Genomic DNA, 11,277 nt, shown 5'->3' with positions numbered 1-11,277 from the left:
GAAGCGCTGCGCGACGTCCCGCTCCGTGGGAAGTCCTTACAGCGACAGAAACACCCCATAATCTCTCATCAGCCATTAAAATTTTCACCGAAAACCAGCTTAATTTCTCGAATAGTGTCCACTCGAATATTCCTCACAGGTCCAGAAAAAATTTCGATAAAGCAACGCGCACCATCTCAAGCAGCGGGTGAAACAAAGGAATTCAGCCGAGAGGGTGGGACCACATCTCACTCAAGGCCTGCCCACAGGGAAATGACGTCACCGACACGCGTGAAAAAACTCACGCATGCGCAGGATGGTTCAAGCATGATTGGTGTAATCGCACGTCGTTCAAATCCATATAGTTAAAAAAAATAATAAAAGTGTCGGTTTCTTATGTAATAGACCTCGTATATGTGGAAACATGGTAAGACGTGTATACGAGGTCTGTTAGAAAAGTATTGGACCTTTTTATTTTTTTCAAAAACTATATGGATTTGAATCACGTGCGATTACATCAGACATGCTTGAACCCTCGTGGGCATGCAAGAGTTTTTTCACGCCTGTCGGTTACGTCATTTGCCTGTGGGCTGGCTTTGAGTGAGGAGTGGTCCACCCCTCCCATCGGAATCTCTTTGTCTGAGAACTTCCTGAGAGACTGACTGTCTCTTTAAGGACTGCCCACGGAGCGGGACGTCGCGACACGCCCTGAGCCGCCGCTGTCTGCCTGTTTCGAGCTGAAAACTTCCAAATTTAAGCCTCTGTTAACCCAGGACGTCGTGAGAGAACAGAGAACTTTCAGAAGAGGTCGGGATCAGCAGTTTATCCGGACATTCCACTGTTAAAGGAGATTTTATTAATGAAAGACGTGCGGACGGGTCCGCGCGTCGGGACGCAGCCGGCGCCGCCACAGGAAAAACACCTCCGTTGGAAGCCTTAAGGACAAGTTGGAACATGTCCAGCTATTAAACAATTTCTCAGATACTCACTCAACTGAAAGCCATACAATAATTACGGAAAAACCCCAACGGTCAAAACGACCCCCTGTGAGCAAGCACTTGGCGACAGTGGGAAGGAAAAACACCCTTTTAACAGGAATAAACCTCCAGCAGAACCAGGCTCAGGGAGGGGCAGTCTTCTACTGGGACTGGTTGGGGCTGAGGGGAGAGAATCAGTTGGACATGTCCTGTCTCTGGCAATCAGCCTGTGAGCAGGACTTATGTCCCTTTTGTCCTTTATTTCATAATTATAAGTTTGAGGGGAGAGCGAGCAGCAGCCGGTTTCTTTTCTTTTTTTGTACATGCATGCGCGAACGAATAGTCCGTGAAGATAATTTTGTTAACTACATAGATGTATAATAAAACAAATGGTGCCTAGTTTATAACACAATGATGACAGAGTTTGAGGGGAGAGAGAGTGAGGAAGTGCAGCAGCAGCCGTTTGTTTTTTTTTTCTTATTGTTCGCATGTGTGCGCGTGAACAGGACAGGAGGGAGAAAGGCTGAAAGTACCACTGAAAAGTGACCAGCATCCAGAGTCCAGATGCAGCTCCTGCAGCAAATGATGAAACTCCTTGAATTGGGAACGTCTCATGAGGATGTTGTGAACCAAAGGACGGCACCGCTGGCAACGTTTGTCAGCTTTCCACAACAAACAGAGCACAGCATCTTGCTCCTTGTGATCAAGGTCCGCCACATTGACTTGACGGCAAGCGGAATGGAAGCTCCTCCTATTTGATGATGCATTATGGCGAATTTTTGCAGCGAAAGCAGAGCGACACACCGGGCGATGGTGGCGCATCCTTATTTAATACAAGCAATAACAAACAAGTAAAAAAAACATGTAAACATTGTTGATAAACATTTTCGCATGAGCATGATTATATCACTTTTTTGTTTCTGTCTACCAAAACAACATTACACTATTGAATGCGATCTTATACTGAATAATTAAGTAAAAAGAGCTGTGCTGTCTTATGTTCATATTACAAGTGCAGGCAAAAAAAACCAACAAAAAAAAACATAAGAATGTTATATTACTTCTAAATGGCTATCTGAATGTAAGCTATGTGCGTATGGTGTAGTGTAACTTCCATCGGTAAACAGGCTGTCAAGTAGTTTAATATTATTATTAATACCAACTTGACAAAGTTAATAAGCCCCTCTTCTCAAACTGGTAGATTATGAGTAGTTTAAAATGGGTAAGAATCAAATTTAATATATTAAGATGTTACATTGCAAGAAGTAGTTGTGTATGCATGAAAGTACATATTTTATTTATTTATTTATGCTATGTAAAAGTCCAACCTGGTCTCACGGCAAGTCATGATTCAGCAACACGAAATATACGTTAATCTATTGGTTTGTGATATTGTGACGAAAAGCGCCTCATTTTTGTCACGGCAGCACGACTTTATTCTCATTCATTCCATGACAGCTGCATTAAATTAAAAGTGAAGTGGGAAGGTCAGGGGTGGTTATGGTTAGGGTGGGGGTAGAGAGTAAGATTAGGTTATGGTTAAGGTTAGGGTCGGGGTGGGAGAAGGGTTAGGAAGAGTGAGTTAAAAATAACCCCATCACGAAAATTTGACTCGTCACAGGAGCACGAAAAAAAAAAAACGTGAGACTGGGCTGAAAAGTCTGAAAAGAACTGATATGCTGTCTTGTTCTAAATAAAGAGCTCTTTTCTCTTGTAAACACACATTACACATTTGTTGGTCCGATGATCTGCACTTTGTGGGCTTGTTCTGAGGAGATTCATCTGGGTCAGGTTGCCTTCTCCTCTTGGCAGCAGATTGTTGTGCAGTTTCTTTGAGTTATTAAATGTTTCTGAACTGTCTATCTGGCAAATAATGTAGAGTATCCAAACAAAATCCATATTGCTTTATTTATTTATCTAAAAGCAGAAAAAAGAGAGACACTTACACCACATGCACCAGCACCATAATTAGAAAGTGCACCATAAAAGAAGCAATAGATGAGTTAGCAATATATTTACATGTTCTTATATACAGCTCCATGGTCTTACTGTTGTGTGTTGGTGGGGGCGTGGCTGGATGTTTTGGTGTTCTTTTCTTTTCTTTGCTCTCCAGGTGGCATGAGGGCTGATTTGTCTGTGAAGAAGGTGCTGGCTGAAGAGTCTTCACCCTCATCAACATCATGGAAAGCACCTGTGCTTGGTGCTCATGTGCAACCTGGACGACTTGCAGCTGAAGCAGATAATTGGATGGCGTTCTGCATTTAAGTCATGTGTGATTCAAGCAGAACTGCCGGGAACTCGACCTTGTGACGTTCGTTTGTGAGACGCTGAGGACCGCGCCTGGGTTTGACACATCGAGCCCGTGAAGCAGGGAGGGGTGAGGACACATGCTGTCAGCACACACGAAAGGTAATTAAGTGTTTAGGTACTTGTTGATAGTAATTTGGTGTTTTGTTACACAGTATACTGGAATTGTAAAGAGAATTGCGCAGTTTGCTTCTCACTGCTGTGGCGTGAAGGATAAGTGATCCTCCACTTGTTGTGAGAAGCTGCTCATTTGCATAAAGTAAAAAAAAAGGGACACTGACCTGAGTGTGTTGTTGGCAGCGTGTGTTTATTAGAAGATATAGTTGTATCTGTTGACTTACCTCACCGTCTCTTTGCTTCACAGAGAATCAGTTTGTCGTGTCCACCTGGGGGGTGTTTGGCGGTGGTAGGAAGTCCAGGAGCGCCGGCTTTAATCCTTGCAGGCGCTGGAGAGCGAGCCACGAATCACTCCACCAGAGGGACGTTGTTTTTTATGTTTTTACACTTTTAAACACAGGTGTATAATAAATAGTTTTTGTTTGGAACCGCTTTCTGGTTATTTTTAGCGCTGGGTCCTGTCTGACGCAGGTTCGCTCCTCAATCCGCGTCGACACATAACACTTACTCTAACTTCATACCAAATATCACACTCTTATCCAAATTTAAATCATATGAAACAATTGCACAATATACGTATATTGAAAATTTTTCTTTCTTTCTAATTTCTAATTTTTTATATAGCGCCAAATCACAACAAACAGTTGCCCCAAGGCGCTTTATATTGTAAGGCAAGGCCATACAATAATTATGTAAAACCCCAACGGTCAAAACGACCCCCTGTGAGCAAGCACTTGGCTACAGTGGGAAGGAAAAACTCCCTTTTAACAGGAAGAAACCTCCAGCAGAACCAGGCTCAGGGAGGGGCAGTCTTCTGCTGGGACTGGTTGGGGCTGAGGGAGAGAACCAGGAAAAAGACATGCTGTGGAGGGGAGCAGAGATCGATCACTAATGATTAAATGCAGAGTGGTGCATACAGAGCAAAAAGAGAAAGAAACAGTGCATCATGGGAACCCCCCAGCAGTCTACGTCTATAGCAGCATAACTAAGGGATGGTTCAGGGTCACCTGATCCAGCCCTAACTATAAACTTTAGCAAAAAGGAAAGTTTTAAGCCTAATCTTAAAAGTAGAGAGGGTGTCTGTCTCCCTGATCTGAATTGGGAGCTGGTTCCACAGGAGAGGAGCCTGAAAGCTGAAGGCTCTGCCTCCCATTCTACTCTTACAAACCCTAGGAACTACAAGTAAGCCTGCAGTCTGAGAGCGAAGCGCTCTATTGGGGTGATATGGTACTACGAGGTCCCTAAGATAAGATGGGACCTGATTATTCAAAACCTTATAAGTAAGAAGAAGAATTTTAAATTCTATTCTAGAATTAACAGGAAGCCAATGAAGAGAGGCCAATATGGGTGAGATATGCTCTCTCCTTCTAGTCCCCGTCAGTACTCTAGCTGCAGCATTTTGAATTAACTGAAGGCTTTTTAGGGAACTTTTAGGACAACCTGATAATAATGAATTACAATAGTCCAGCCTAGAGGAAATAAATGCATGAATTAGTTTTTCAGCATCACTCTGAGACAAGACCTTTCTGATTTTAGAGATATTGCGTAAATGCAAAAAAGCAGTCCTACATATTTGTTTAATATGCGCTTTGAATGACATATCCTGATCAAAAATGACTCCAAGATTTCTCACAGTATTACTAGAGGTCAGGGTAATGCCATCCACAGTAAGGATCTGGTTAGACACCATGTTTCTAAGATTTGTGGGGCCAAGTACAATAACTTCAGTTTTATCTGAGTTTAAAAGCAGGAAATTAGAGGTCATCCATGTCTTTATGTCTGTAAGACAATCCTGCAGTTTAGCTAATTGGTGTGTGTCCTCTGGCTTCATGGATAGTTAAAGCTGGGTATCATCTGCGTAACAATGAAAATGAAAAGAAACCTGGGGTTGTTCTTATTTTCTTCAATTAGTGATGAGTAGAAAGATGTCCTAGCTTTACGGAGGGCTTTTTTATAGAGCAACAGACTCTTTTTCCAGGCTAAGTGAAGATCTTCTAAGTTAGTGAATCGCCATTTCCTCTCCAACTTACGGGTTATCTGCTTTAAGCTACGAGTTTGTGAGTTATACCACGGAGTCAGGCACTTCTGATTTAAAGCTCTCTTTTTTAGAGGAGCTACAGCATCCAAAGTTGTCTTCAATGAGGATGTAAAACTATTGACGAGATACTCTATCTCACTTACAGAGTTTAGGTAGCTACTCTGCACTGTGTTGGTATATGGCATTAGAGAACATAAAGAAGGAATCATATCCTTAAACCTAGTTACAGCGCTTTCTGAAAGACTTCTAGTGTAATGAAACTTATTCCCCACTGCTGGGTAGTCCATCAGAGTAAATGTAAATGTTATTAAGAAATGATCAGACAGAAGGGAGTTTTCAGGGAATACTGTTAAGTCTTCTATTTCCAAATTATCCAATTATCCTTATTATCCAAAATGGTGGTATATCTTGTAAGTATATAATTCTGTTTTTTAACCAACAAAAATTCATTTCTTGACCCCAAAAACCTATGATTTCATGTGTCACTCATACATATTAGGAACTACGTCATGTAGACTGAAATTTGGTCTGTTGCTCATTATATCCAGTTGTTAAGTGTGATGTAACGCATGATGTGATTTTCAACTTCCGGTGTAACAATTTATTCTCCCCCGCAGATACCTCATCCCCCAACCCCCCTTTGTCCTTTTAAGGCCAAATCAAAGTTTTGTAAGATATGTTTGTCAGTATGTATGTTTTTTGTTGTTGGTCCCTCGTTTATCGCGGGAGTTACGTTCTAAAAATAGCCCGCAATAGGCGAAATCCGTGAAGTAGTCAGCGTTATATTTTTTACAATTATTATAGACGTTTTAAGGCTGTAAAACCCCTCACTACACACTTTATACACTTTTCTCAAACAGGCATTAACATTTTCTCACTTTTCTCTCGTGTGTAAACACTCAAAGTTCAAGCCTTAGTAGAAAAATAAGACCAACCTGTTTTCAGGCTCAAACATTTGTTTGAGAAATAAAAATAGAACATTTTCCTATAAATAATTATGATGGCTTTTAGAACTAATGAATTTAATTTTATCGATCAACCTACGAGGTTGGACACATAAGAAATTATTAATAGTGACTGACCAGTATTTCACAGTTCCTCTGATCACGCCTCTTCGTCGTGGCGCCACTCCGCTGTCACGCCTTTTTCCACTCACACTTCGCTGCAGGTGTCTTTTTCTGAGTGAAGAACAGTTATGGGTAGTTGTTGGCGCTCTTTTTTCTTCTGGGCGAGAAGATTCTTATAAACAGACACACAGAACACAATGCGTGTACTCTCCCTTTGCGGTGCCGCAACAGGTGTCCTGTCATCTCGACAGAACACCGGCCTACTTGATGAGGACGCAGAGCACAATGCACTGTTAAAAAAAAAAAAAAAGCATGCAAAATTGGACTAAAAAATCCGCGAAACTGCGAGGCGCTATATTTTCTAGTATTTCTTTTTCTTTCTTTTTATTTTTTTATTTTTGATAACTCTCACATCCGAGGGGGCGAGGTTGATGACGTGAGGGGGCGTCGCCCCCAAACGCCGCCTCATGGCGCCAGGTCCGTTCCTGCAGTACTTTTCATTTGTCTTCACATTCTGAGTTGTCGCGCCGTGTCTGTACCTTGTTGAACACTTTATCTGTGATAGTACTTGTGGTGACGAGCACCTTTGATGGGTCCATGGCAGCGCCTATGAGGAACTCTCTGTGTCAGATGAAGGCTACTCCCGAAGACACGCATACACACAGACCAGACACAAACGGTTTAAATGTGTGTAAATACAAGTTAAAGTGGTTAATAAAACGTTCTTAACGCTGTTGTTTCTTCATGAAAATGTTGCTTTTTGTCAAAAAAATGAACGATTCTTTGGTAATACCACAATGTTTCCTTCAGCTGATCGAAGCTTTAGTTACTGATTCCTTCAGATATCGTTGCATTCATCAAACTTCATTCAATACGTCGGACGTAGGAGGTTGACCAAAGTTGGACCAAAGTCAAACGAAATGCTAACATTACGAAAACTAACCAAACGATAAACCGCCAAGAACGAAAGCAAAACAAAATATGGATGAATTGAGGTTGTCGGTGGGATTATTCAGATTTTTCAACAGTTTAAAAATTCTGACAAAGCGCCAGCTGCAGGAACAAAGCTGAACAAAGATTAAATGATGCCTCAGAAAGTCAAAAAAAGTCCAGATTTCTTGTTTCAGGCTTCGTTGTCCTTTGTTAGTGCCGTGTGACCGGGGCTTAAAGCTCAATATAATGTGATCAGCTTTTCCCTGATACAGACGTCCTCAAAACACACATGAAGAAACAGATCATCTCTGAAAGAGAAAATACTGAAATAATAAAACAGAATCTAATGTGACATGATCTCAGTCTATTTGAGCTCACAGATCTCAGCAGAAGATTTAAAATAAATACTAAATCCAGCATGTAGCGGCTGAGTGAACGTGGTCTGGACTCTGTGGAGGAGAGTCATGGTGTCAGAGACACTGTAGAAGGACAGAACACCTGCACACTGATCCAGATACACTCCGACTGTGGACGAAGGAGGACCATAGATTGTGGTCTGGATATTATTATGAAAGAAGTAATAAGCACCACAGGAATTTTCCAAACTCCAAGACTTGTCATTGAATCCAAATCCGCTTTCCTTTGTGTCCCCGGTTCTCTTACTGTTCTTGTATGTGACTGAAACACAAACTCCTAATGTGTCCAACTCCACCTCCCAGTAACAACGTCCAGTCAGACTCTCTGCACTCAGGACCTGGAACTCATCAGTGAATCTGTCTGGATGATCAGAATAAAACTGATTCTGTCTCACTTTGCTTTTCTGTTTCCTTCAGATAAAATCAGACGTCTGTTTGCTGAATTTGGATCCAGTGTGATTTTACGTGAATATTTTAAGAATTCAGTTCTGGTCTTTGGTTCTGGTTCTGGCAGTAAAACGTCCACTTCAGTGATGGTCTGTGAGATTTTCATCCATTCATCACTCAGAATGTTGTGTAGTTCCTCTCTGAGCTTTGACACGGCCGCCGTCACGTCCTCAAAGTGCTTCAGAGGACGGATTCTGATGCTGGACGAGTCTGTAGACTGACTGAGACGTGGCACTGAGGGGTAATTTTGTAGAAACTGGATGTGATCCTGTGTGTGTGAGAGCTGATCCAGATCAGCATCTTTGCTACTCAGATCAGTGATCTCCTGCTCCAGCTTCTCCTGAAGCTCTTTGACTCGACTCACTTCAGTTTTCTGCTGGGATCTGATCTGCTGCTTCACATCAGAGCTTCTCTTCTCAATCAGACGGATCATCTGACTGAAGGTCTCCTGACCTCCAGCACTCTCTGTCTCTCGGTCCTTTCTGCTGCAGCTGACACTGTGTCGTGGTCTTTATGATGATCCACAGAGCAGAGATAACAGATACACTGCTGATCAGTACGGCAGAACATCTTCATCACCTCATCATGAGCAGAGCAGATGTTCTCCTGAAGCTTCTTGGAGGTTTCGACCAGCTTGTGTCTCTTTAAAGGAGCTGCATCATAGTGAGGCTGGAGGTGTTTCTCACAATAAGAGGCCAAACACATCAGACAGGACTTGAGAGCTTTCAGTTTTCTCCCAGTGCACAAATCACAGGTCACATCTTCAGGTCTGGCATAGCAGGGATCAGCAGGAGCAGCTTGGAGTCCAGTCTTCTTCAGCTCCTCCACTAAATCTGCTAACATGGTGTTTTTCCCCAGGACAGGCCTCGGTATGAAGGTCTGTCTGCACTGAGGACAGCTGGGGACTATCTTCTGATCCTCTTCATCCCAGAACCTTTGAATACAGGTCCTACAGTAGTTGTGTCCACAGGGAATAGAAACTGGATCCTTCAGGAGATCCATGCAGATGGAACAGCAGAGCTGTCCTCGGGGTAGCTGATGTTGCTGCGCCATTTCAGCTCTCAGTGTCAAATACTTTCAGTTTCTCTGAAACTTCAGTCTGAGCTCTGACGTCAGACAGCACTGATCTTTCCTGTTTGTTCACTTTCTGACCTCCAGTGTCTTGTCAGACAGTTACAGTAAATAAAAAACATGCTCAGACAAGACAGCAGGAATATTCAGAGCATGTGACCAAAAGCACCAGGGCCTCATTTATCAACTGTTCGTACGCACAGATTTACGCTTAAATCGAGATTATGAACATTTCTACGCAAGGTATGAAGGTGATCAAACTGTGGTTCTATTTAGACATGTATGCAAATATATGCACAGCTCTGACTGTGAGTACGTCCACCATCTACTGGTAGAACAGAGTCGGGCTTTGTCACTCAGAGCGACCTCACCCCTAATTAATGCATAAATTTATGGCTTAAAGCATTTTGAACTGAGAAATTAGAAATTAATTCACCTCCACCATTAAATCAAATCAAATCAAATCAATTTTACTTATATAGCGCCAAATCACAACAAACAGTTGCCACAAGGCGCTTTATATTGTAAGGCAAAAGCCATACAATAATTACAGAAAAACCCCAACGATCAAAACGACCCCCTGTGAGCAAGCACTTGGCTACAGTGGGAAGGAAAAAACTCCCTTTTAACAGGAAGAAACCTCCAGCAGAACCAGGCTCAGGGAGGGGCAGTCTTCTACTGGGACTGGTTGGGGCTGAGGGGAGAGAATCAGGAAAAAGACATGCTGTGGAAGAGAGCAGAGATCAATCACTAATGATTAAATGCAGAGTGGTGCATACAGAGCAAAAAGAGAAAGAAACACTCAGTGCATCATGGGAAACCCCCAGCAGTCTAAGTCTATAGCAGCATAACTAAGGGATGGTTCAGGGTCACCTGATCCAGCCCTAACTATAAGCTTTAGCAAAAAGGAAAGTTTTAAGCCTAATCTTAAAAGTAGAGAGGGTGTCTGTCTCCCTGATCCGAATTGGGAGCTGGTTCCACAGGAGAGGAGCCTGAAAGCTGAAGGCTCTGCCTCCCATTCTACTCTTACAAACCCTAGGAACTACAAGTAAGCCTGTAGTCTGAGAGCGAAGCGCTCTATTGGGGTGATATGGTACTATGAGGTCCTTAAGATAAGATGGGATGTGATTATTCAAAACCTTATAAGTAAGAAGAAGAATTTTAAATTCTATTCTGGAATTAACAGGAAGCCAATGAAGAGAAGCCAATATGGGTGAAATATGCTCTCTCCTTCTAGTTCTTGTCAGTACTCTAGCTGCAGCATTTTGAATTAACTGAAGGCTTTTCAGGGAACTTTTAGGACAACCTGATAATAATGAATTACAGTAGTCCAGCCTAGAGGAAATAAATGCATGAATTAGTTTTTCAAATGCAAAAAAAGCAGTCCTACATATTTGCTTAATATGCGCATTGAATTACATATCCTGATCAAAAATGACTCCAAGATTTCTCACAGTATTACTGGAGGTCAGGGTAATGCCATCCAGAGTAAGGATCTGGCGCCAGGAGGCGCCCGTTGAGGGGGGGGTCCTGTTGTGTGGGCCGCCAGAAGAGGAGGTACTGCTGGCCCACCACCAGAGGGCGCCCTGCCTGAGAGAGGGCGCTGCCGCCACGGACACAGCCGGGAGTGACAGCTGTCACTCATTATTCCCTGACAGCTGTCACTCATTCTTCATCATCTCACTCCATAAAACCCAGACGTCATCTCCACCTCATCGCCGAGATATCGTACTTCTATGGAGGTAACTTTCTCTGCCTGTATTGATTGATTCCAAGAGCTATTGTGTTGCAGCTGTCTAACCAGAGGACCGGCGTGGGTCGCGACTGTTTCGTCCTACTTCCCGTCAGATAAGTGGTTACACAGACGCTGCACGAGTGTGTGTTAGAGGTGGAGGTGGCATTCCCACCGTTGTTGTTACGGGGTG

The 11,277-nt window shown here is 42.8% G+C and overlaps 1 pseudogene; it reads right to left on the bottom strand.

Moving 5' to 3' along the window:
- Positions 1-6,835: 6,835 nt before the first annotated feature.
- Positions 6,836-9,426, bottom strand: LOC117521372 (annotated as a pseudogene).
- Positions 9,427-11,277: the final 1,851 nt, after the last annotated feature.

The sequence above is a fragment of the Thalassophryne amazonica genome, chromosome 12, assembly GCF_902500255.1.
Source record: "Thalassophryne amazonica chromosome 12, fThaAma1.1, whole genome shotgun sequence".
Classification (NCBI taxonomy): Eukaryota; Metazoa; Chordata; class Actinopteri; order Batrachoidiformes; family Batrachoididae; genus Thalassophryne; species Thalassophryne amazonica.
This window is presented reverse-complemented; position numbering and strand designations above follow the sequence as displayed.